This window comes from Ambystoma mexicanum, chromosome 9 (assembly GCF_040938575.1).
Source record: "Ambystoma mexicanum isolate Mex_15411 chromosome 9, UKY_AmexF1_1, whole genome shotgun sequence".
NCBI classification, from domain to species: domain Eukaryota; kingdom Metazoa; phylum Chordata; class Amphibia; order Caudata; family Ambystomatidae; genus Ambystoma; species Ambystoma mexicanum.
In genome coordinates, this window is record NC_090931.1 from 750,848,664 (window position 1) to 750,875,007 (window position 26,344).

Genomic DNA, 26,344 nt, shown 5'->3' on the forward strand with positions numbered 1-26,344 from the left:
AACAAGCACAACCGCCAACAGGCAAGAAATTCAGCTGGCACAAGTGGGTAATGGTATTCATGGGCTGGCCAGATTTCAAATCCCTCGCTATCATTTTAGGCCGTTTATTGATTGCGCCAGTCTTGGGCTGTTGTGTGTCGATACGCCACTTTTTACATATAGAAGTACAGTTCTTCAACCAAGGATAAATATCCTGGGAGCCGTTTAACACCAACTCACCCATGAAATTTTTAATGTTTGTATTTTCTGAGGGGCCAGAAAATAATTTCCGCCAGAAATCCAAAAACGTTAATTTAATCAGCTCACTAATACATGAGGTACCAGTTTCCAACCTTGAAGCCACCCAGCGGGCCCTCTGTCCCAATCCCAGTACCTTCCTAAGAAGCACTTGCATGCGTTCCAGGGCAAAGCAATTCGTACTGACACACATCTCGCTGCTGCAGAGGCCGGCCGGACGTAGCTTGGCCCTCAGAACCTGAATACATTTGTCCAGCAGATGCCTGCCAAATTTAAAATAAAATCACGCCAGGCCGCACAAGCCTGTGCGAAGACGACTTTCCACCTGCTCCAGGTTTGGGAACCAAGAACACCCCCAAGTAGCGATGAGTACTCACTACTTCCATCTGGACTTCGTTGATCAGCCAAGGGAATAGGAGTTATTTGTGACCAAAAGCCACTATTTTGGTCATAGCAGGTTTGGGTTCAGACCATTAATTCAACATAATTTTGAAGTGGTATCCTGCATCTTTGACCAGCCTTAGAGATTGTGTTAAAAAATCGAAAAGATGTGCACAGAGAGAAATTCAAAACTACTGCCTTTGGAAGTTCTTTTTTGCACTCTATAATGCATTCACGCGGGAAGAGGTGCTGCTGGAGTAATATTGTTTTGCACTCACGTAACAGAAGGTGGTGCCGTTTGCACACGGACACCACTTTGTGATCAGCAGGGGTAGAAGTGCGCCGCCAGCGTATCGCCGGCAGGGGGCGCCGTTGCAGGGTGCCGCACGCCAGCCCTACCTCGCTCCGTGCTGCTCCACCCTCCCGGCTTTCGCGCTAGGCGTGGCCTTCCTAGGCAACAGGACTGGAGGAGGAAGCGAAGAAGCCGGCTTCCCGCAGCCCAAACTCCTCCAGCCGGTACACACACACTGCAGCCCGGGTCCGTGCGCCAAGTGCCGCTGCTGACTCGGTTGTGCCCAGGGAAGGGAAGCGGAGGCGCCAGCAGGCCGGTGCCAGGTCAGTACATTGCCCATGCCATCCTTGGAGCTCAACCTCACGCCCAGAGGCGTCCTTCCCCATTGTACCCAGCACCGAATGCTAACATGTGTTCTTCTGTGTGGCATTGTTGCAAGCGTGTTTGAGTTGGCTGACACCTTTCATCTAGAGCGAAGCTCTGTAAATATGGGACGCATGTCTAGCAAGACACTTTTAACCAACATACGTAACTTTTGCTTACGTTTTCTCACGCCTAGCGTATTCTCAATGTGACATTTTTAAATGTAGCGTTTATTGTCAACAGTTTGGGTCTATTGTTCAATCCTTCCTCTGCCATACACGCCCCCTACCCCCTCTTAAGAATGTCCAAACGTTGTCCCGTGAACGAGTTTTTATAGCTTGAAAGCTTTGCTTTGACCGGAAGGGGTCCCGCGCCCCACCTGGGGGCGGAGGCAGGGCGGGGGGCGAGGCATGGTCATTAAGTACCTACTCCTTGTGGTAGCTTTTGCAGCGCGCCGGGGTGTAAACACTGCGAGCCAATAATGGTTTATTAGCAAGATTTGGGGTTCCACGTGCGTGCCGGTTTCTTCTTAAACTTGCGGGGACTCGGGGAGCGCTCCATTCGGGCGGGGATGTGCTTCGCGAGCCTCCAGCTAAGAATGTATCCCTCCCCGCCCACTTTGTATTCCGGGAATTAAATCACTACGCCCTGTGGGGGAATAGCCCTCACCTGTGCGGGGAAGAGGTGTGCGCTTTCTGTTGAAAAGTGCAGAACAGAACGCCCAGAGTTAACTATCTCTTTTCCGCTCCCAAGCTCTTTGTCGATATGTTCGAACTGTGTTACTTTCACACTGAAGGTCTTCGGGCCGGCCACCCCGCTTTTTTTTTTTTTTTGCAGGATGCTTTCAACCCGTGTTAGACCTTTAGGTTGTATTTGAGTTTCGAAACACACACACTCGGCCAAGATGCTCGTTCTTTTGTCAGAGAATGGTTATAGGTGAAATAGTTCTACATGCTTCTGAGCGCATTGTTATGTCTTACGGTTGGGAATCCTTGCCTCGCTCGGGCAGTGACACGCCACACCGTGCACGGTAACCGTTTGAAAGCTGTTGGGTTACACGCGGGAAGTGTTTTAATGTATGCCATGAAGTGTGTGCGCGCGAGTATATAGCGTAATGTTGCATTTCTCACACGCTGATGATCACAAACGCCTCGGCACCGCTCCACTCCATCCAACTTTAGTGAACACGCGCTGCCGTGGGAAGGGGAACGTTCACAGAACCCCTCCTCCGCCCAGACGGGAATTGTAATGGCACTACATCTCTTCTCCCCCCCCCCGTGCGTTAATGGCCATGCTCGGGGTGCGCTCCCCCCGCGTCTGGGGGGTGGGGTGTTGGGTCCTCTGCTGTGTGGCGCTGCCTTCCCTTTGAATGCCGGGGCTCTGTTTCCCACACTGACGTGATTCACGCTGCCCCCATGATTGTTACCAGATTGGGAGCAGCCGCAGATTGCATCTGAACCCTGCCAGTGCTGGGGGCCAGGCAGGCGAGGCGGCACGTCTGCTGTAGACAGACTACTTCTAGAAGGCAGCCCTCTCCAGGCAGGAGGGCGCTCTGGGTTGTCACGAGGAGGATGTTTTGTTCGTCCCATTGTCCGGGAGGCGCTGTGCGTGCCGCTTGACGCTGCCCCGCAGCGTAGGCTGTTACCTGCTGCTGACTCTTGCAGATGCGCGCCCCTGGTGACCCTTTTCTCACCTTGTTTATTCCGTCCATGTAAACGCTGCTTATTTGCAACACATCCAAAATGGACAGGCTTTGGGGCCTTCTAAAATGTTTTGGAGGCTAGAACGCAATGCAACTTGCAACATGTTGAAAGCAGTAGCACGCTAGAAGTATTTTTTTTTAATTCTTTAACGCATGTAGCCCTTCCGTGCTGTAAACGACGGGCACAGTAATGGGGAAAAGGGCTTTTGGTGGACAATTGTCTACAGTAGGTAGTCATGGGTTAAAGGCCAGCGGCAAATGGGTTCAGTGCTGTAAAGGGAACTTTTACTCTGGGAGCCCACCCTCAATCCTGCGGGTGGTCGGGGTTAGTGGGCGGATCCCCAGCCTAAGGCAAGAAGCACCCCATCTCTACAGAGAACCCACTTCTGGCTATTTCCATAAAAGCAAAGAGCATTTTAGGAATCCATAAACCAGGAAGTGTCATACTGCGGGTCTATGTAGCCCCCCCTTACCGTATGCAGTTTGTTTTTCAATAATACCAAGGAGGGAGGTATATGTCGAAAAACATAAGGCTGTAGGCTTTATTATACAGGCACACAAAAGGACGGTTCCTTGGGAGAACAAAGGTATATTTGCAATTGAAGGCAAAATGGGTGATTATGGCAACTTGGTGTAGTCACAAAGGGAAAGAAACAAGATAAGCTATTTTGGCCCTCGGCAAGAACACCCTGTCCCTAGGGGGGGGCGGTGCCTGTCCCTAGACAGCGCATGGTGCAACGCCTATCTAAGAGGGATAGGCCAAGAGACTGTCCCTGACTCTATACAAGATGTGCTGTAAATTGTGAAAAAAACACACTCAATTTTTGGAACAAAACAGCCTAACAAGGGGGGCGGGGACAACCATTAGTGGTGAAGGTGCCTACGAGAGGGGTATTAGATCTCGTAGTCTAGGGCCAAACTGCTTCAATTAGCATGTGGGGACTGGGGTCATCAGGATTTTTGGCATCTTTAATTACCCTGATGGCTCCTCATTCTCTCCATGCTGATGGTTGCCCAATCGCTGGGGATGTAAAACACAATATATTTGCTTAAAAACACACACAGCCCATTAGCTCTGGGGCTTGCTATGGAGTGAACCTGCACTGTGTAGGCTTTTCGTGAATTAGCACTGTACCCCCCCAACAGTACCTGTTCACGATGTAAAAATGCAATCGCTCACTGCTCTTCCAGGTGGGAGACTTAACACACTGTCCTGGCTGTGGCCCTTTTCCTCAATGTGTGCCCCGGCTGTTGCCCATGGCCAGCCACACCTTTAATTAAATGTGTCCCCTGAATACCCTGACTTAACAACACTTGTGCACATTGCTTGGGATTTTGTGTTTCGGTCGCATCCAGGGAATTTATTTTTATAGGCATAATGCAGCAAGAGTCATAACCATATGTGGTAATCATGTGACACACACAGCTCCCCCAGTCCCCCTTACAGGAACGTTGAGCAGTGCTGCGACTGCCTGCTCAGACAATGCATTTTCGGAATATTACACTATTCCTTTACTCTAACCCGTCCCTCAACCTGTGGCCATGCAAGTAAGCCATTTTTGGGGATGGCCCACACACCTGATTTGTCTAACCAAAAGTCCGCCCCCTCCCAGTGTTTCTTCCACATTTGCTTTGCCCGAAGTCCATTCTGGGGTTTGTAACTTCTAGCAGTTGGCTGGGCAATCAGATTTCACTCTGTCGGTCAGAATATGGTAACCCTTAATTGAAAAGGCCTGCATGCTTCATGGATGTTTTTGGCACCCATACCACGTATTAATTTCAGGACTTCTGTGCACACATGGCATGAGTGGGGCGGGTAGGCTAAGTCGTGGGTCCTGTGCCTGCTAGGCCTACAGAGACAAGCTACTCCTCACAGATTAAGCCCAACAAGGCCGAAACATGCTTGGGATGCTTGTGGTCCCGTGCAGAACGGATGTGACATAGCAGTTTGGGCTGGCCTGCCACCTTTGGGGTGGCACCAAGCCTGATTTGCATATGGTCTTCCCCTTTTTGTAATGGCTTGACAGGCGAAGAATAATGGTCTCGGGGGTTGCCCAGAGCAATGCCAGCGGTTAAGATTAATTATAAACCTTCTAGCCATCACCTCCTTTTGTTTTGCATTAAGCAGTTGCCCTTTCCTAATCTGTGCTATGCATTGTTCATTCTACGCTGACTCTACAGCCATGCAAGTGAACGAAGTCTCCATCCGTGCCCCTGTTACCTGTATAAAACGTTCATGTGTGTTTTTAAGCTTTTGTCCCCTATACCCATCTCTGCTGGCCTCTTCTAAACTCTTGCAGGCCAAGCTCTCGACACCTCTCGCAGAGGAACAATGCTCCATTTGGAAATGACTCTGCGCTGTTGGAGCACCATGGTGGTGACATCTGCATTCCAAAATAACTCCACGTTTTCAGTTCCAATTTGTCTGTGTATCATTCAGAGGGATTTGGGGAGTGTTTTGTATCTCGGGGACTATGGATGCTTCTCGTTGAGACTGTCGGGCAAATGTGGGCAGTTGGCTTGTCGCAATTATTCCAGAGTTGCATAACGTTTTCTAGAAGGTATGTTCTCCCCTGTTTGTGTGCCCATTACTGTGTGTGAACGCAAATATCCATTTGGCAGAAAAAGTTCCTCCGTCCGTCGTCAATCAATATTTAAAGAGTACAGTGTTACGGAGGCTATCGCCAAAGCCAGTCCACTGTCCTGCAGCGTGAGTGTTCTTGTAGTGTGTCGAGGCGTTTGCCTTTTGGCCCTGATTCTGAATATAGAATTAACAGGCTGTTGTATGCTGTTTGACTTTTTGGGTTGAATAACACATTTCCTTGGCACCAAAGGAGGCTTTGTTTGGCTATGTAAAGGTTTGTCATTCAAATTACATGGATAGTTCTGAAAATGAAATGTGACCTTTTCTCCTCTGACATCACAATAATATCAACTTCCCCACTTGACCAAAGTATGTGATCTTGGCCAAAATCAACTTTGCGTTACTGTCCTTTCATTTCCTTTCAAAATTGCAATTTCCTTGGTGGCTGGCAAGTAGCTTGCAGCTTGAATGTTTCCCCTTTTTTGGGTATGCCGTTTATTATATAGTGCATTCAAGAGGGCTACGTGTCACTCATGGCTACATCTATGTGAAAAAACAGATGCTACAACATTAATATTGTGGGTGTAGGGTGGCTGGGGTGGTGATTTGAGAGTGCAAATGAGAAGACCAGAAGGGAAGTGATAAAGACGGAGATGCACCCAGCAAATGTAGGACAAAAGAACAATGGAGTCGAAGATGCAGCAACATGCAGCTAATTGTTTCTATTAAAATGACAAAGATTTGATAGTTACCAACTCCTATTTGTGGGTACAATACGTAGATTTTTGGGGGTGCTCAGAACCCCCAAATGTAGCCTAAGCTACATCTGGTGGGCAGAGGTTCAGAAGGTCAGCCTAGTTTCTTGGAACAGGTTAAACTCTGGACAAGCCAGACCAATCGAGGTAGCAATGGCAGGCGGTCAAGACTAACAGGCCGATTCATGTAATTCCTCACAAAAGTGTCGCACGCGGCTGACGCACAGCGTGCCCGTGCGAATGTCTGCGCCAGCCGCGTGCGATAAAATCAATTTCTGCGCACAGCGTATTCATGGATTCTCACCTCCAAAAGCAGACGTGGCGCAGAGACCCTGCAGCAGCGCCAGTTACGCCCCCAAGAACGCCCTCGCGCAAGGAAAAGCCATCAAGATCGCAAAACCATCGCAAAGGGCTGCGCCAACCCTGTACCAGTTTACCGGACTGGCAAACAGCAAGTGCAAAGCGGGGAACGAGTATTACGGGTGTCGGGAACACACGTGCGCGAGAAGTTTCACACGCGATCTGGCCTGGGGGAGGGAGCGTGTGCGTGTATTCCAGGGGTGCGCGAGAAGTATTACACGCGAATGGCCTGGGTGCGTGTATTTCAGGGGTGCGTAAGAAGTTCCACACGCGAATGGCCTGTGCGCGTGTATTTCAGGGGTGCGCGAGAAGTACTATACGCGATCGTGAAGTTCCACACGCGATCGGGCCTGGGGGTGCGTGTATTTCAGGGGTGCGCGAGAAGTTCCACACGTGATTGGCCTGGGGGAGCGTGTGCATGTATTTCAGAGGTGCGCGAGAAGTTCCACACGCGATTGGCCTGGGCGTGTGTATTTCAGAGGTGCGCGAGAAGTTCCACACGCGATTGGCCTGGGCGCGTGTATTTCAGAGGTGCGCAAGAATTTTCACACGTGATTTCAGCAGGGTACGTGTATTTCAGGGGCGCGTGAGAAGTTACACACGCGATTGGCCTGGGCGTGTGTATTTCAGAGGTGCGCGAGAAGTTCCACACGCGATTGGCCTGGGGGAGCGTGTGCGTGTATTTCAGAGGTGCGTGAGAAGTTCCACACGCGATTGGCCTGGGCGTGTGTATTTCAGAGGTGCGCAAGAATTTTCACACGTGATTTCAGCAGGGTACGTGTATTTCAGGGGTGCGCGAGAATTTTCACACGCGATTTCAGCAGGGTACGTGTATTTCAGGGGTGCCGGGGAGTCCTACATGTGATTTGGCAGTGTGGGTCCTCCCAGGTGTCCCCTGTACACCCTCCACGGCCCCTGCAGGCAGCCCACACCACAGGGGACTACCCTGCATCCCTGGTCATGTCCCGCAGGCAGCCCACCCAACATGGGCATGCCCCCCAGCAAAGGCACATGTCTCCTTGCACTACTGATCACCAGCTCATGTCCCCTTGCACCCCCACCCCCAGCATTGCGGGGCACCTGCCAGCAGGCCCCCACTCATGTCCCCCTGCACCACCCCCCCCAGCATTGCGGGGCACCTGCCAGCAGGCCCCCACTCATGTCCCCCTGCACCCCACCCCCCAGCATTGCGGGGCACCTGCCAGCAGGCCCCCACTCATGTCCCCCTGCACCCCCAGCATTGCGGGGCACCTGCCAGCAGGCCCCCACTCATGTCCCCCTGCACCCCCACCCCCCAGCATTGCGGGGCACCTGCCAGCAGGCCCCCACTCATGTCCCTCTGCACCCCCACCCCCCAGCATTGCGGGGCACCTGCCAGCAGGCCCCCACTCATGTCCCCCTGCACCCCACCCCCCAGCATTGCGGGGCACCTGCCAGCAGGCCCCCACACATGTCCCCCAGCCAACATGTCATCACAATCTAGATCCCTGGCCCTTATGGTCAGCCTCCAAATGCAAAACACCCACTCAAGTATTGCATCCACCCACTTAGAAATGGCAATGACATGATAGAACCCCAATAGCAAGTTTGGAAATGAACACATGGCCCTCACATACACCCAATGGGTGTCAGTGAATCTCAAAACCCATATCATGATATGCATGATACCAATGAGATGATACTACACATTGAAGTTTGATGAAAAAAATGTATTAAAAACAGCATAAATGGAATTAAAAATAAACCAATGACAATGGGAATCAAAAACCAAAAGCAGCATGTCCGTAAAATAATGAAAAACGACAAATCATAATCCAAAGGAAAGGTGTCCAAAGTCACAGTTCAAGAAAGTAAATCCAAGGTAAAAACAAAACCGAAAACCATTGCTCCATGGGTAAATCCAAAAAAATAATTAAAAAATCCAACAGTCAACTATATACAGATAAACAAACCAGGGTCCATGTTCCCAACTGAAGAAATGAAACCTACATAAAAATACTACCTAATAAAATAAAACTATATACAAAAATGTGGCCCATTGTCCAAAAGGTCCAAAATAAATAAAAAAGCAAAGGAAACCTAACACTAACTACATAACTGTTACAAGGGCAGCGGGCTAGTCCGACGGCTCACTGGTTGTTGTCATGGGCCCGGGCATCATCAAACTCCTGTACAATGGCTTGGAGGCGGGCATGTTCCCTGGCCCCGAGGTCCCACAGGGATAATGCAGTGTCCAGCTCCAACTCCCTGCGAAGACCCTCGAGGCACTTAGCCCGCCTCAGCGCCCTCCGCATGGAGTTCTCCGCCCTGACCATTGTGAGCCGTTCCTCCTCTGCCCGCTGCCGCTCCGCACCTATCTGCTGGCCCAACCGCTCCCACACGGAAGCCACTCCCATTCCAGGGTTCTCCTGCCCTCCGGCCGATGCCTGCACCCCTGCTGTTGATGGCCCCGAGCCATGATGCCTCCCACGTCGAGCCTGCCGCTGCCTCCGACGCAACTGCCTGTGCCAGCACGACGGCATCCAGGCTGATGGAAACCACTGACGCCGTCGTGCACGTGCCCTGCCCGATGATGCCGTCACATCCTCCATCTGCTGGGGTCCAGTTGCTGGTGTGTCCACCCCTGCTGGACCTCCGACTCCCGACTGTGGCAGGGATGGGATCCCCACCGAGGTGGCTGCTTTGGTCGGGGCAGGTCCACAGGGGGCCCTGGTGGCATCTGGGCCGGAAGACCGCATGGAGTACGACTGGCGCATAGCCTCCACAGAGGAGGAGAGGGTCGCCAGAGTGCCCGACACATGTACGAGACCCCCGACCATGACCGCTCCCAACTGGGCCACGTTGGCACGGTGCTCTTCGTGATGACGTGCGTGCTCCCCCTGGGAAGCACGCACCTCATCACGATTGACAGCCGTGCGCAACGCGACACCAATCAGGACCTTCTCCATACGGCCAGGGGTCCCCTCGTCCGCAGGTGGAGGGGAGTCAGATGACATGGACATCCCCCCTACCTGCGGATGGGCCTGGGACGGGGCATCCCTGCTGGTGCATGGTGGTGCAGTCACAGTGTCGGGGACAGTGACATGCACAGGCACCTCCATGGCTACCTGTGCTGCCTCCTGGACTGCACCACTTGCACCAGCAGGGATGCCCCCACCAGGCCCCATGTGTGGCTCAGTAGCGGCCTCCTCCTCCTCCTGTGGAAACTACCAACCTGGATGGCTCCACACCGTCTTCCGCCGTTGCAAGCCCCTGTGGGGGCTCTCCCACCCCTTCCGCTGCAGCCGCGGGGGCATCCCCGCCGCTTAGCTCCACAGCGCCGTCTCCGCCCTCTTCTTCACTTTACGCTGTGTAGAGGGAGACATAGGACACAAGCATCAGGGTACTGTACAATGGTCCCCTAGACAGGAAGCAATAGCAGATGAGTGGCACTGTCAAAGATCACTTCCATCATGTCCCTCCACAACACATGGGTCAGTGCAGGCAAAACACATGCAGTAACAGGCATGGCGCATGCTATGGACATAAGCAAACATGTCCAAGGGACTCTTGAAGCATACAATGTTGTTTTTGGACTCACATGCATCATGGGTCATGCCTATCACATGCACACACTTCAACGTACTTTCATCCATCTGGACTCGTACACCCCAGACACAGTGGATGCAAGGATAACTAGGCTGCATCAGTGAATCTGAACATTGTCACAGACATGTGTCATGCATCCATGGCATCCACAAGTCACAGACACACAGGTCAGAAACACAGACATGGACACCATACATGTACATGGCATCAGCACCCATCCCTCACCCACACCCATGTCCAGGAACAGAGACTGGCATGCTCTCATGTGTCCATTCCGCATAGGGCTCCCCATGTTACATTTAAACACATACACCAACCGTGTGCTTCACACATTACTGGTCTCACATGCATGACCATGATGTCCCTGCACACACACGCGTACATGGCCTATGTCACACATACAGGCAAGTATCAGACAACCAGCACGCTGCAACATGCCCTGTCTCACACAGCAATGCTTGGCCACTTACCGCTCGACTCCAGACGGGTCTGCCTCTCAAGGATCTGGGCATGGAGCGCTGGGCGTACGCGTTCCAGGACCCTCAGCTGGATGGTACTCATGCTGCCCCGGCCCCCCTCCACGAGGCGCCGGGCCTTTGAGGGTCCTGGACCTGAAGTCCTCCCAGCGCTTCTTGACTTGCTTGATGTTGCGGGTTGCCACCCCCTCCGCGTTGATGGCAACCACAAAGTCGTCCCAGATCCTGTCCCGTCCTTCCTTGTCGGCGCGTGGTGATCCAAAGAGGGCATCATAATGCCCCAGGACAAGCTCCACCAGGACACCAACTTCCTTCTGACTGAAGCTGGTGGCCCTCTGCCCCTCTGGCTGGGGGTCGCCAGTGGTCTCGGATGGTGTTTGCCCCGACATGGCGACCCCCGAGGCAGGCGTGGGTGGGCAACTGGGTCCTGGGGCTGGGCTGTGGAGCGATGGTATCCCAGTCGGAAGTGTTCTGTTCGAGCAGGGGTGGACACAGCAACTGGACCCCTGCAGATGGCTGATGTGCAGGCACCAAATGGCAGGGCACGGTGGCAGCAGGCAGGCAGGCAGCAGCAGATGGCTCGTGGGAGGCTGCTCGGGGCTCTGGGGGGCAGTAATTTGGCCTTTTGGGTAGGAGCGTGGTCTTCCGTGTGCTTACGCGTGGCCAGCTTGATACGGAGTGATTTGGCACGTGAAAATTCTGCATGTCAGCGTGTGAATCGGGGAAAGGCCCTTAGCGCGTAAGCGCGTCAGCACGCATACGCGATAACATTGGACCAAAGGCCCTTAGCGCCTTTGCGTGTCTGTGACGTATCGCGCACGGGCGTTGCTTTTCGTGGGGTGCGGTGCGTGTGTTTTGCAGGCGTTGGGGTTCACACGCTATTACTTCACAGCGGGTGGGTGTTGGCTATGCGTTCTTCTACACGCAAGGCAGGCGGTGAGTGGTACCCTGCTTCCCCCAGGCCCGATCGCGTGTAAAACCACCTGTGAGCCCCTGAAATACATGTACCCCGCTCCCCCAGGCCCGATCGCGTGTAAAAACACCCGCGAGCCCCTGAAATACACGTACCCCGCTCCCCCAGGCTCGATCGCATGTGAAAACACCCGCGCACCTCTGAAATACACGCGCCCAAGCCAATCGCGTGTGAAACTTCTCGCGCACCCCTGAAATACACGCGCCCAGGCCAATCGCGTGTGGAACTTCTCGCGCACCCCTGAAATACACGCGCCCAGGCCAATCGTGTGTGGACCTTCTCGCGCACCTCTGAAATACACGCACACTCTCCCCCAGGCCCGATCGCGTGTGGAACTTCTCGCGCACCCCTGAAATACACGCGCCCAGGCCAATCGCGTGTGGGTCTTCTCGCGCACCCCTGAAATACACGCGCCCAGGCCAATCGCTGTGAGAAACTTCTCGCACACCTCTGGAATACACGCACATGCTCCCCCAGGCCCGATCGCGTGTGAAACCTCTCGCGCACCTCTGAAATACACGCACACGCTCCCCCAGGCCCGATCGCGTGTGAAACTTCTCGCGCACCTCTGACGCACACGCTCCCCCAGGCCCGATCGCGTGTGGGCCTTCTCGCGCATGTAGGACTTTGGCGCACATTTTTTTCCTGCGCAGGGGCGCTACCGCCTGCTTTCGTGTGGCGGACATGTATGGGCATGTGCGCGTCTTTGGCCGTGCGCTGTTTTTCCCTATTCGATTCCATGAATACGTGTTGTGGGCGTTCTGCGCGCTTGCCTCCTGTACTTCCCCCGTGATGCCCACATTTTCACGAGTTGTTCCCCATTCTGCGTGTGACGCCCCGTGTTACGCCTACTTTTGTTATGTGCGCCGCGCAATGTGCGAATTCGCTGTGGCCTTATCGCACGGCGTTCGATGACCTGTGCGCCAGCGTGCGCCGCGCACTTTTTCAGCACACATCCCACATTTTGCGCGTGCACGGACTTCCATGAATTGATGTGCGATAATCGCACTTGCACTGCGATTTTCGCTATTTCACTGCGAATCGCACGTTTTCGCACGCGTGCGCCGTTTTTTCGGCGCACATTAATTCCATAAATCGGCCTGTTAGTCTCAGCAGGGGTGAAGGTGACTGAAAGACCTCAATGAGCACACACAGCAAGGACACTTAAAATTACTCCCAGACAGGTGTTATTTCAAAAATATAGACACATTTATTACAAGGCCTTTGTAACTCAGACCATAGCAAAAGAATCACAGCAATACTAACTAAACCACCACAACACAATCAATACAATGCAAGACCAATGGGGTCCAAAGGGTTAAATGCATGAAATATGTTCACAACCTAGATGGGGAGAAAACAGACAGTGCAGGTAGTCTTTGGCCTCTTCGATATCGACAACACACCTAACTAAGCGGCAGTCCAAGCCCTAAGAGGAGAGGAGCCTTGTGCTCAATAGTACATGCAATGCAAGCGCACACCGTTGTTCCAATGGGCAACATGGGGTCTCTTCAGGGGTCTCTAGCAGCTCAGGAGGGTGGATGAGGCGATGAAGAGTAAGTTCCCACTATTCAGGGAGGACCTCCACTTGAAGGCAGAAGCAGTACCAGAGTGCGGGATGGAGTCGCTAGTTCGCACTAGCAGTGGAAAGGAGAGGGACCCTCAGGGGCCACTCGTGCATCAAAAGGGGCCCTGGCGCTAGGGGTCACTGGTTAGTGTTGTAAGTATTCGGCGGTCCCAGGTGCACTCAGACCCAAACTTCGCCAGTTCAGTCCACTTGGCTTGCAGGTTTGAACACGACAAAAATGACGTCTCTGCGGCTTTCAGTTCCAAAGATACAGTGATGATTCCCAAATGGGACAGTGTCGATTTCTCCGCTCCAGGTGGATGAATAGACCCAGTTTCACTGCAGCAGGCTTCAGGGGCAAGAGGGTCACAAATACAGTGCATTTGCAAGGGTCGTTGATACGGCATGGCAACACAGTAAGAGCGTATGCTCCGGTCCTGGCGCACTCGTCTCACTTCCGACCTGGGAATGCCAAGTGTACGAAATTTGGTGCGAGGGTGCCACGGACAAAGAGCTAACAGTATACCAAGTTTCGAGGGCCTCCTCATAACAGCAGCGGTGACAGAGCAAAGCAACTGGGTAAGATGGTTGGCCCACTGGTTGGCCCAGGGACACTTCAGAAAGCTTGCTTGCAGGTTTTGATGAAGGTGCCGAGAATAGTTGGTCCCACTATTCTAATGGGTCGAAGTGTCTTCGCAGACCTTCTAGGACGACCAGATGCAGAGGGGTCCCACGGGACGACAGCGAGCTCAGGGTGCCAAACCTCCCAGCGGTTCCTCGACTCAGCTTCTTAGTTTCAGGATTCTTGGATCTATCCTTCGTTTGTGAGAACTCCAGGGATCCACATGGTATGAGTGTTTTTGGCCTCCTCTTATCCAAAGTCCTTTTGCGTCAAAACGAAGAGGACCCAATGGGAGATCTGCTCACAAACGCACACTCCATACGTGGACCAATCATGGACCACGGTAGTCCCAGTCATTAATGGCACTGCAGGCTCTTTGGCACCCAGGATGTGTATTGGGGACAGAAACCCCAGCCCACATCCTGGAGGCACATACACAAGGCATGCAGAAGCCTGCGAAAGCTTGGTATTTCACGGGAAACTGTATGTCCAAATAAGGACTGATCTGGGTCGGCCCGACCTGGGGAAGGCAAAGGGGCAAGATGGCCAAAGGACAGGACAGAGAACCTTGTGACATGGCCTTTTTGGAGCAGGCCACCTTTTTGTGGCAAACGCGGTTAACATGGCAGGAAAGGTTTAACATTTTATGAAAAGATACGCTGCCACCAGCCCTGTCCATGACACATCTGCACATCTCGCAAAAAGTCAATCGAGAGTATCTAGGGTCATTTTAATATGAGACCAAAGTGCACTGTACTGTAAGGTACATTGTGCACTTGATACATGTTGCAGAAAAGTTACAACATAAGAAAAGGACTAAGGGAAACAGTCTCCCAGTACTGACTGTCTTAAGGGCATGTCAGTTTCCCCCTTTAAAAGTGAGCGAAAAACCAGAGGAGTGCAGTGAAGCCTGTGCTTCTCTGGCAAAGTCTGTCTATGGTGTCTAAACAGCAGCAACAAGTTTGAAGGTGTACACATGGAGGGAAAATTACATACAATTATGAAATCTTTCCTAACAACCCCTGAGCATACTGTCACAAGCTGGCCCACTTGCAGAATGTGGTGAGGCACCCCTGGGACTCTGAGCTCTGCCACACTATATTTCCTGACAGTAGTGAACACTGCACTCCTGCACAGCTGCCTTTGGGTCCCTGGCAGTGCTGGCCCCAGGTCTTACAGCACCGTGTGTGAGATTTTTCACGCCGGGTGAGTCCCCAGCTGTTGGCGCAGCGTGGTTGTTAAATAGACGCTGGTGCCACGACTCCGTCCCGCACTAATAGAACATCATTAACTGACACTTTATAAGTCTCAGTCAATGTCTTTCTATTAGTGAATGACAGGGTCATGTAGAGGGCGCTGCTGGTGCACACAATGTAAAGTGATGACACTTTAGATTGTGTGAGCTGGCAGCGCCCTTTTGCAGTGCGGCGCCCCTGTGTGACTGCACCTTGAGCCTCCTCTGGTCCTTGGTGCCCAAACTTGATTATGCTGAGACCCCACCCCCTGATAACTAAAAAATATTGCAGTCCCCTCCCCCATACAAGAATGGTTCACTTTCAATTGAAACCAGTTATTCTCCATTTTTCCGAGTTCACCCCCCTCTTTCCTGATATCCCCACCGCCCCTGTTTAAAGACTTGCTCAAGATGTGCCCCAATGTTACCGTAGCCCTATTCTGACTCTTACCTTGGTTTGTTATAACACTATTTAAGCCTTCCGCGAAACAGGTTTTTGTGTCTGTAACAAACAGATGTGTGGTTTTTTAAAAATATATATTTTTTTGTCCTTTCCAAGTCTATACTCTCTGTTCCTCAGAAACTTGCAATTTCCTTTCAGGACCTGCAGTGTGTTAGTTTTAGGAGGTTGGCCAAGCATAAAGGGGAGACATCCATTGGCAGCGAAAGACCACGGGGGACTGTTCTTGCAGGGAGTGAAAGTGCTGCCGCGCACGCACGCTGTTTCCATAACACGCTTCTTATCGCCTTTCTGATCGGCGCCTGTTATGTGCTGAAGACCTGTCAGGGCACTCGGAACACTGCCTCTTTTGTCTCAAATACTCACACTATACACTGCGGACTTTGGCTTTTTTTTTATTGCCGAGCCGGAATAGGTCGCACGTCTGCAGTCCTGCCATGAAGTCGTTGTTTTGGGGGCCCCTTCGCCTTGAGTTCGGCTCTATGGTGAGGTCTGGGGTGGCTGAACATAGCTCGTCTCGAACTCTATGACCTGGTCGGTATCCTGCAGGGTCGCGCGAGCGCTCTCTGCTGCCTTAACTTATTGACAGCGGCGTCTATTTAGTCACGCGCTATCATGCCCCGGATGTGATTGATGATTCGGCTAGTCCATTGTTTTATTGTATGTTACAAGAATCCGGGGCTGCCACTCCTTCCCAACAGTGAATCATCGCTTTCTTAGCTATGCATCATTGCATTAAACCTCCAAACCCAGGGTGGAAACATTGTGTACAACACGTGTTTTGGGTGGCACCACAATTGGAGAAACGTTGGCTTGGTTACTGTTGCAAAGGATATGCCGGGGGTTTGGGTTGGTGGCCAAGCCCACCAGCGAAGATGGCAAAAGGAAGGGTGTTGGTGACTCTTGTTAAGTGAACACCTGGCAAGTGCTGCACAGCAGCTCCGTCAACAACTAGTTAGCGGCTACTGAGAAACGTGGCAGGCCTATACATAGAGGCGGGCTGCAAAATTACAGGGCTGTGCCTGACCACTGCAGCGTAATGAGAGAGACAGCCTGGCAAAAGAAGAGCAACAACCGGAGAGCGCGCCTCAGTTACATGCTCATTACGTTTCGGTGCCTTCTCTGAAAGTCAAAACCGGTATAACAAAAGCCGAGGCTTTGTCATTGGACTGTTTTTAGCTCGGTGATGGTAATACTGACCAGTAGCCAGAGGGGGTGGGGGTGGGGGGACACAACTGTACTGGAGGGGAAGAAGAGAATTGGTTTGAGTCTGGGCTCATTGCTACATGATGTCTGGAAGTACCCTCTTTTCCTAGAAACGATTGTATTTTATTGGGACATCACGTTGGAAGGTTTGACAGAGTCGAAGGACTAGACAGTCCACTATGCCATCTCCTGGATGACTGCTGGGGTCTCCCTCCTTGGAGGAGTTTGGGTGGGTTGCTGCAATCCCTTGCTGTGCTGGACTGGCCAAGGTGCAGCCCATTGAACGCAGCTTCTGTAAAAGCTCTGCCATCAAGGACTTCAAAGAACCTGCCCCGGATAAGGGGGGAGGCAGGCTCTGTGAAAGGGAAGGTTGGGGTCAGAATGTTCAAAGACCTTGGCTGTGAGGCCAGCGGTGCGGGCTGCACTCCTATCTCCACTAGAAAGTGGTTCCTTTAGGTAAATGGTGAATTATGTCTCACTCACATAAAATAAGCTCATATAAAACGTTTATCTCTCATATAATTGAGTTTTATTCAAGTTATTTTGCAATTGGTAAGTATTCTCAATGCAGGTGCCTAGTGGGAAGGCCACTGCATTTCGGAATGAAATCCTTCATCTGGGCCTATACATCTTCATTAGTTTTGCAAAAAAGAGAATTCACAACACCAAAATATCGCCAAAAGTAAAAAAGATAACCACAGATAAAATGTCCAGGATGCGCACAGATGATGCCAATCACATTCATTAAATCACAGATTCAATAAGCATTTATCCAACATTTACATAAGTCAATATGTGTGCAAAATAAGATGTGCCACCATTTAAACCCACCGGTGCACAATGCATAATAATATTTGAAAATATACATAGGGGTATGAAGTTTGTTGAAAACAGAGAGTTAGCCGTATCAATCAAAGAAAAGACAAAAGGCAAAGAAATATAATTTAATCCTCATTCAGAGGTCAGAAAAAATGTAATAATGCTAGAAGTATAGACTGAACACTGACCTTGTATCCCTGTAAAAAGTAGAGCTTGCAAAATGGCTGGGCGTTCTCTAAGGGAGATCACATGCGTTTGTGTGCCAAAGATGGGATTCCCAAGTGAATCTGTAAGAGTGTATACAGGATATGTAAGTCTCTTTATAAAATCTATCAGTAGCGCATACTATGCTGAACGGAGTACAGGCTTACCTGATACTGCATGAGGACTCGCCTCAGCTCTCGGTGAAACCGCGTGGACACGCGTTTCACAGCAAGTTATTTTGTTTTCACAAGTAACCATGGAAACCTCATGGAGCTATAACAGGAGATTCACGCTCAAAAGCGGCGGCCATATTAGGATGGTGCCATCACAATGTAGAACCTGACAAAACTAAGATAAACATCTACTTACTGTCCCAAAATAGTCTCATATACTTATACAAATTCATCTGTTTAGCCAAACACTAAAAAATAAATTAATCGAAATTCATTAGAAAAAAAAGATTCGAAAAAACAGTGCATGTGTTGCCGTTTCGGAATGGTTTCATCATCCTGTAATCACTACACAGCGTAAATACAGTAGCAAAGTCACCTAACCAAAAAGAAACCGTGGTGGGTAACACTAGTCAGGATGCGGGTTCATGCCTATGATATGTATATATCATCTGATGCGTGTGTTCCTCGAGGGATGAAACGCTTATGTGTGCGTCCTCAGATAGAGAACGCTAGTGCAGTGAATCAGGACTGTGCGTAGGATGTGAAACAAGGTGAGGGGGTAAACATTCATGCACGTCACTCCACAAAAGTTAAGGTGGTGGACGTCAGGTTAGTATCTCAATCTATGGCTAGTTAGTAATGTATGCTGGAGGAAACAGTACGGAAATACTGTCTCCGGACATGTCAAATGCTCACATCTGTAAAAAATCACTGTAATTATCTAAAACGTTATATGCAGAGACGCAGTGTATTGTACAATAAGAAAACGAATAGGGCTGTGTAGATATGGCACAGGAACGTTAAGTGCCACTTTTTTGCATGAAAACGCACTATCTCCGATACTTAACTCCTGATTCTACCCGATGGACAGAAGCTGACCCTAAAGGTCTGTCAGAGTATTAATCACTAACTAGAGCTGAAATCTAGATAAAGGACCCTTAACACGGGCAGCTGTCTAGGTAATATGTGTCTGTACCTTTCACAGAATATTTTCCTTCTTAATATTAGTGTTAATCCCGAGTGGTCTACCTTAAATGTTGTGACCTATATAACCTTAGTGTCTTCTGATATATAATGTCAATATAGCCAAGAACTAGCGACCTCAGTAGAATACAATCATAATATACAGTTGGGTATCAACTCCCCCGACAACAGTCACAGTTTATAGTAGCATGATATGGTTGTATTGTCATCTTGTGCGTTAACCTGGACATTGGATACCATCAAGATAGTAAAAAAGTAAACATCCCAAAAGGAAACGTCTTCATAAAAAACAACTCAAATCTAACTCCTCGTTGATCCCATCGGGAGCCTTATGCGTCCAGTTTGTCTATCCAGAATGCTTCTTGTTGTGCTCTCCATTTTTTCATGTCTTTGTTTTCTTTCTTGGTAGATAGTACTTCCAGTACTGCAAACCTCAATTGTACTGCAAACCTCAATTGTGTAAGAGTGTCCATTCGCCTTGAAATGTGTAGCTATGGCTGAGGTCATGTTGCTGTTGCGAATACATGATTTGTGTTCATTTATCCTAATCTGTATTTTACGCGCTGTTTCTCCTACATAGTAGATGCCACAGGGGTATCTTATGGCGTAGACAACATTCTCTGATAAACAAGTCGCATGATAGCTCAGTTTGATTTTTGCTCCAGTTTTGGGGTGCATTATAGTGTTTCATTTCATCACGTTATTGCAATTACTGCAACTCATACACGGGTAGGTACCTGGGTGCTTGTCTGGTTTCCTGTTGGAATTTTTACTTCTTGTGTTCAGCAACATGTTGGTTGGGGGTCAGCCCTGGCTGTGTTTGGGGGGGTGCGAGTATGCTGTGCAGGGTCGGCATTTCCATTCAAACCTGGATTCCTTAAAGCACAGCTCCTGGAACTCCATTTACTGCAGCCTTCGAGTTTGACTGACCCATGTTTAAATTTGGATTCAAACGCACCTAAATGCTTTCAAAAGGGAACACAAGTGGGGAGACGATATAAGTTACAGCAGATGGGAGCAGTCACCTAGGCAACTATGCTTGGTCTAGACCGAAGGAGGCCACTTGATTTAGAAGCACGATGCCAGGAAGATCTGCTGTCAGACCGAGACACGTCGTGCCATGTCTTGCTTCCATGCGCTCTGCCAGGTCCCAGTTTCGCCTGTCTGTTTCCATGGTTCCTCTTGTTGTCTCCAACTAGTTTGTCTTTCACATTTCAGCTCACTCTTCTTACCGTCTCTCCCTGACTATTTTTACAAACGAACTCTCGCCTCACTGGATCTTGCTCTCTGCGATGCACCGCAGCATGATTTGGTTGGTAGTGTGTTGTGAATTACGAACTTGAGACCATTCTTCTGTTTCTCTCCCCCTCTCCTTTCTCTTTCAGCGAGTAACCAATCTAGTTATAAATTGATTTGTTTTGTAACTTTTGTATTCCGCATTCTACACTATAGCCAGTTTTTAGGACACTTACTGCGACTAATGAGGACGGGGTCTTCTATTCTGCCAATGGATCCTTCATAGGTCAGCTCTTGCCTGTTGGCTTGCTCCCTTGTGTGCTTCATGTATCTGCAGGTTATCTCGAGTGCCGCTTTGGTGCTGTCTTTGCCTGGAGGACTACCTTTCTGTGATGTATACTCTGTGCACTATTGCCTGCTGGCAGGGATCTCTCTGGGCCCAGTGTATCCTTTGCCAGGTTCTAGATTCACTAGGCTTAGTGCCCTCTGTTTTTGACTTTGGGTTGATTTCCACTCTGTGTTGCCAGAGCTTGGCATCTTTAGTCAGTGGTCAGAACTCCCATATCGTGCCCTCTCTTTGCTTTACATTAGTGCATGCCATTTTGGTGTTGCTCCTGGCCATATGATGGAACAAACTATGCCAGTTGTCCGGAGGTGCTCTATAAATAGATCACAAATTGATGCTAAAAGGGGATTCCTGGAGCCCATTCTGCTAGTCTGAACTCTGTTGCCAAAAAAAACTACCTGGCGTCTGCGTCCAGTTACGCCCATGCCTCTTCCATATGTACATGAGGTTTCCAGTTCATTTGTGGTCTTCCGCAATCCCCCCTGAAGTCATTGCATTCCTCAGCCTGTCGGGGACCCACCGTTCTTAGCACTTCTTCCAGAGTACTTTCCGAGGCCTGCAGGAGTCTGGCAGTAGTTGGAATACAATGAAATGGAAGCCGTTCTAAGCCAAGTAACCGTGGAGCTGGAGCCGGGCCTGGCGTAAGGGTTTTCTGTGGACAATTCCACACTGAGGCTTGGCAGCATGAGCTGTCTGTGATGATTATTTTACAAAAGGGATTCAGGCTCAGGCTTGCCAGTCAAGGAATGAGCGAATATGATGACCAAATTGCTGTTTAGTCATGAGTTTTCAGATGTTAGTTTCCGTTATGCTCAGGATCGTTTACGTTTTGTGATTCACTGGTTGCCCAACGGTTAATAGGCATCAAGGGGTTTGTTTCTTTAGAGAAAAAAAAATTATATACATACATATTAACTAGTTTTTGTATTCTTTCTTTTAGAACAGTTTAAAAAAATGTTTTTAGGACTGATTTGTTATATTTTCTGTGCGTTATGAATCCTATTCAAAGAAATCAAGGGCTAGGCAAAAAAGTGTTTGCAAGCCTGTATTACATTACATTGCCAATTGCACCAACTAGATGGCAATTATCAATTTGTAGAAAAAGACAGCTTGGCGTGAGCTAACGTTTTTAAGGGATGTTGACTGATGTCAGCAAATAGCTTGTTTAAAATGTTTGATTGTGGGACTGTTTCTTCTAATTGACCTGCATAAGAGAAACACATTTCCTGCAGTGGAATCTTTTGCTAGACACATGGATTTGTGACACGTGGCCATACTCAATTAAACCAGATTTATTGTGAGCAGGATTGTTTTCTTTATTCTGGTCGCATGTCAGTGAGAAGATGGAAAGATTTTTGGAGGTGGAAACAAGTGCTGTATTTTAGCTAAATGTTGTGAAAAATATGCTTTTATAATCGGATATTTTTTGTTTCCTTTAATTGTTTTAAAGCACAAGGTTACTGTGTTTCTGAAAAATCGGTTCAGTATACTTTCGCTAAGATCACACACATTAAAAATGGTATGAACAAAATGAATTTTGAGGTGATTTAAAAAGAATGTGTCTAACAAAAAGTGCCTTTATTACCTTCACATTAAAACAAATCAAACATTCAACCCAGATGAAGTAAAAGAAAATGCAGCATTGATTAACAGTGACAGGTCTCCATTAGAAAAATCAATCCATTTCAGTATTGTGCAAATAAACATGGAGACGGCTGTATCAAAAGTGAACTTCAGCCCCTTCTGATCTATGCGTGAGTGCATATTGAAACCTGGCCGGACGACCGACCGACCGACCGGCCGGCATTCCGTAACACTGCAATTGAAAATAGGATATAATTTATAAGGGGGGGCGGGGGAACCACCCTGATCCTTACCTATGTGAAGCGCTGAGTGGGGACTGTAGTCCCTCGCGACAATATGTATTGTAGAAAAGATTAGTACTAGCTAAAAATTCTGAACCTACACGAAAACTCTGCTCGAAGACATTAAGGAGAATTCTAGAGTTTACTTGGTATTCGAGGTAGAGAAATGTGTGATCCACGGCACAGCCGTGATAAACAAGGTAGACTCAAATGAAAATTAACTGTTGGAAATCCCTTCCTTGACGAAGAAACCGCTCCACTTTGATTGGATAACCACTAAAAGGGATTCTGAATCGCATCCAATGTTCAAGGATTTTGTAAAGCTGCATTGAAGGGGAGATGGGCTACCTGTATGTATTAACACATTTCCTTCAAGTAAGCTTGGATCTATTTTCCTTCCATTCCACTTCAACTTGCTACGCACACTTGAGGTGGTGGGACCAAGAGTAGGATTGTGCAGGGATAAAACAGTCTGCTGATTTTGTAATGGGTAATGGAGTAATGGAGTCTATCATCTTCTAACTGACTGTGCGGGTAGACCGGAATTAAACATTTGAGCCAAGTTGTGTTGCTGTCAACGTCACTGTCAAGGGAATTTTCATGGAATCAATTCATATCCCCTTTTAAGTTGTTTTTAAATTGGAGACTGTATAGAGTCCGGGTTAGAATTTCAAGAAATATTACAAAAATGTAATAATTTTAAATGTTTTTTTAGAAGTTTATTTTACAAATCATGTGATGAATTTTCAATGTGTTAATTGATTTTAAAAGGTGAAAGCTTTTTTATAAAACCATCAATAAAAAAGATAGTTTAAATGTGCAGAAGAAGATTCCTCTTTGAAGATTTCCCCTCTGCCCAAGTGCTGTGGGCATAGCAGCAGAGAAACTGCTGGTCAGATGGGTTCTTTTTGTAGTGATGCAGTTTGATGTCTTTAGTTTGACCTTTAGCTCTGAAGGTCATTGTGCACCCTTGTCCCATGGACTTGTTTCTAATGTTCCACTAGAATTGCCTTGGGAGGTGGACTGCACCCACCTTCTCAGAGGATTAAAATGTATAGGTATGTTGTAGGGGCAGTTAAGGGGTTAAATGGTGCCGTTGCTCCTCCTTGTATTCTTTTGGCCTCCTGAGATCTAATCTAGTGCAAATCCTGATGGGCAGAAAGAATTTAGAATCGAAATCCAGTAGTTTGCGCCACACTTTGTTTATTTCTCTTTCATCAAAGTTTTTTTATAGTTCACTTTCGAATCACAATGGTCCTTCATACATGTGAGCAATTTCCAAAAATGAAAAACAGTAGTTGTTCCCTAGACTCGTGTTTCTTTGCCAAAAGGTATTGGCAGTTCATCAGGAGGGTTTTTGTCATAATTATGACTATTGTAATCTGAAAATAGTTTTGTTTTAATTGATAGTCTATTTTACATCTCTAGTGCATAGTTACAGTTTTGGTTAGACTCTAGATTTTGTTTTTCACTCCATAGTTGAGTTAATACTTACAATGGAATGCATGCTTTAGTTCCAGAAATCATAGTTTTATGCACATTTTTGTATTCATTTGTAAGCTTTCTTCGGTAATTTTGGCTATGTTGAATTGACGTAGTTCTAAATTTTAATATACAAAGACTGTTTTCAGTTGTTACACAGTGAGGCCCTATCCACTATCAAAGGCTGTGCTAACGTCCATGAAGGCTAGGTAAATTGGTTCTTCCTTTACAAAGATGGAGGACGCCCCGACCAAATGTAGTTTGAGAGCTTGCTCTCGGGTAGCCAGTCCAGGGTGGAAGCCATATTTGATTTCTTAGAGGGTTTGGCTGTGATGGATCCAGTCCTAAAAGGGAAATTGGCCTGTATTCTAAGGGATTTTCAGGATCGCTCTTTTTGAATATAGGATGGAGGATTGCAGATTTCCATGATTGTGGGAATACTCCAGTTTGTAAAAAGGAGTTAAAGCATATAGTCAAAAGTGTAACCCACAAGTCTAATTCCCCCTTAAGTAGATCTGCAGGTACCGCATCTGGGTCAGGTGCGTGGTTTTGCACTTGTTGTTTAACTGCAGTTTCCACCTACTTCAAGGACAGACATATGGTAGAGGTCCGATCACCCCCCCTCATATCTTGCTAAGTGCCCTTTAAATAGAGATGAAAAGTGGTCTGACCAGGCTATGGGTCCCACATGAATTTCCTTGTGTCATCGCCCGCTTATATCTAGGTCCTCCTGCAACAAAATACCAACATTTTTTAGAAGACCTATTGGCAACTGCCAGGACTAACTGTTCCCATGCTTCTTCCTCCAATACATTTTACCTGGTCTCCACTGACGACCTGTACTTTGTCCATGCCTTGGTGACATCACCGCTTGTACTATTCCTGTTGCTTAATGTTCCCTTAAAACTATTCTGCTATCCCGCATGTCTCGCGGAACCAGCTAGTTGGTTTGGCTTTACTTGTTTTAAAATCACGTTGAAAGAAATCTGTGTGGGATAACCACAGAATTTCAGAGTCGTGTGTGGTTTGAAGTGGCTCGGCGTCATGGCCAAGGATACGTACAATAGGATCCAAGTTTTGTGCGTACCACAGGGTCTTGAACAGCTGTCGGGTCCCATTTGGCCCATTTTATCCTATGCTTACAATGTGGGTTGATTTCGCATAGGTCCAGTTGATGGACTACAATGGGAGTGGCCGAACGATCCTGTTTTAAGACCAACCTCAGACGGAAGTGGTTACTGACTATTTCCTCAACAACTGCAAAGTTCACAATTAAGTGCCAGTGTTGGACGTGAGTGCAAAAATCAATTGTTGATGTGCCTTGTACACTCATGAAAGTAATCTTCCCAGGTACATCTAGATAGACAACATCAACAAACTGCTGTGGTGACGATTTGGATCTGGCTCACCTGATTCTTTTGCCAAATATTTTGTGCCGCTTTTATTTTTGTATGGGGAGCGCACCCTCCCCATTACTTTATAAAAATCATTTAATGTTCCCTTACCAAACCACCATTACATTTTATTTTTTTATTTTAATCAAAAACTAATGAAAAATGCTGCCACATGGCCATTTCACCAAATAAAGTGAAACATCTGTGATGAGATGGATGGGTATCGGCAAGCAGCTCTCCATGGCTTTATTCCATATTTCACAGGTATTGAGGCGCTATAACCGGAGGAGGTGGGCTGACCTTACTGGTAAAGGCCAGCCACCCACATTAAGGCCCTGAGCAACACCATGGTGAGGTGGGTGCTGTTATTCCTCACACGTGGGTACTAAATGTGTGTTGAAATAAAAAAAGGAAATCTTACTGTGCTGCCTGGCACCACGCAGTGTTTCAGAAGTCTGTTTTCGTTTTTGATGACCTTCAGGTCATCAACATGGAAAAGGGACTTTGAAAATACAACGCAGCGTTAGTCAGAAAGGCAAGATTGATAGGCGCTCAACAACTTAAATCAAGCCTATAGTGGATTTAATTTGGGAAATGACATCATTTCACCATTATCAAAAACAAAAATATTAGGAGTAATACTGGACCCGACATTAAGCATGAAAGCACATGTTTCGTCTGTGGTGGCGGGGGTAGTTTATTACATTAAATTGCTGGCTCACTTGAGGCCCATGATTTCTCAAGAAAACGCTGAGACAATAGCCAGGGCAATAATCTGTGCTAAATTGGATTATTGTTGCAGTCCCCTGCTGGGCATCAGTCAGTGAGAATTGCATAGACTTCAGGTCGCCCATATACTCAGACTCCCCAGGCACAGCCATGTAACAGAGGCCAGACGCTCCTTGCACTGGCTCCCTATCGAATCCCGGATTAACTTTAGAGTGCTAGTTATAGTATTTAAATGCCAGCTTCAAATAATGCCAGCATATCTACAACAGCACATAAAAGAGAAGTGTAGCCAATGATCTTTGAGATTGGGTT

At 48.4% G+C, this 26,344-nt stretch overlaps 1 protein-coding gene across 4 annotated transcripts in view; it reads left to right on the forward strand.

The window, feature by feature from the left end:
• Positions 1-1,062: 1,062 nt before the first annotated feature.
• The window catches only part of MYO1B (myosin IB), a 1,142,119-nt gene continuing 1,116,837 nt past the window's right edge, over positions 1,063-26,344 (forward strand). For 3 of the 4 annotated variants that reach the window (XM_069615681.1, XM_069615682.1, XM_069615683.1), the window contains exon 1: positions 1,099-1,233. The gene's annotated coding sequence lies outside the window, so the exon portion shown is untranslated. Of the gene's footprint in view, positions 1,234-26,344 lie in introns of all 4 variants that reach the window. The other variant, XM_069615684.1, reaches the window with a different exon arrangement.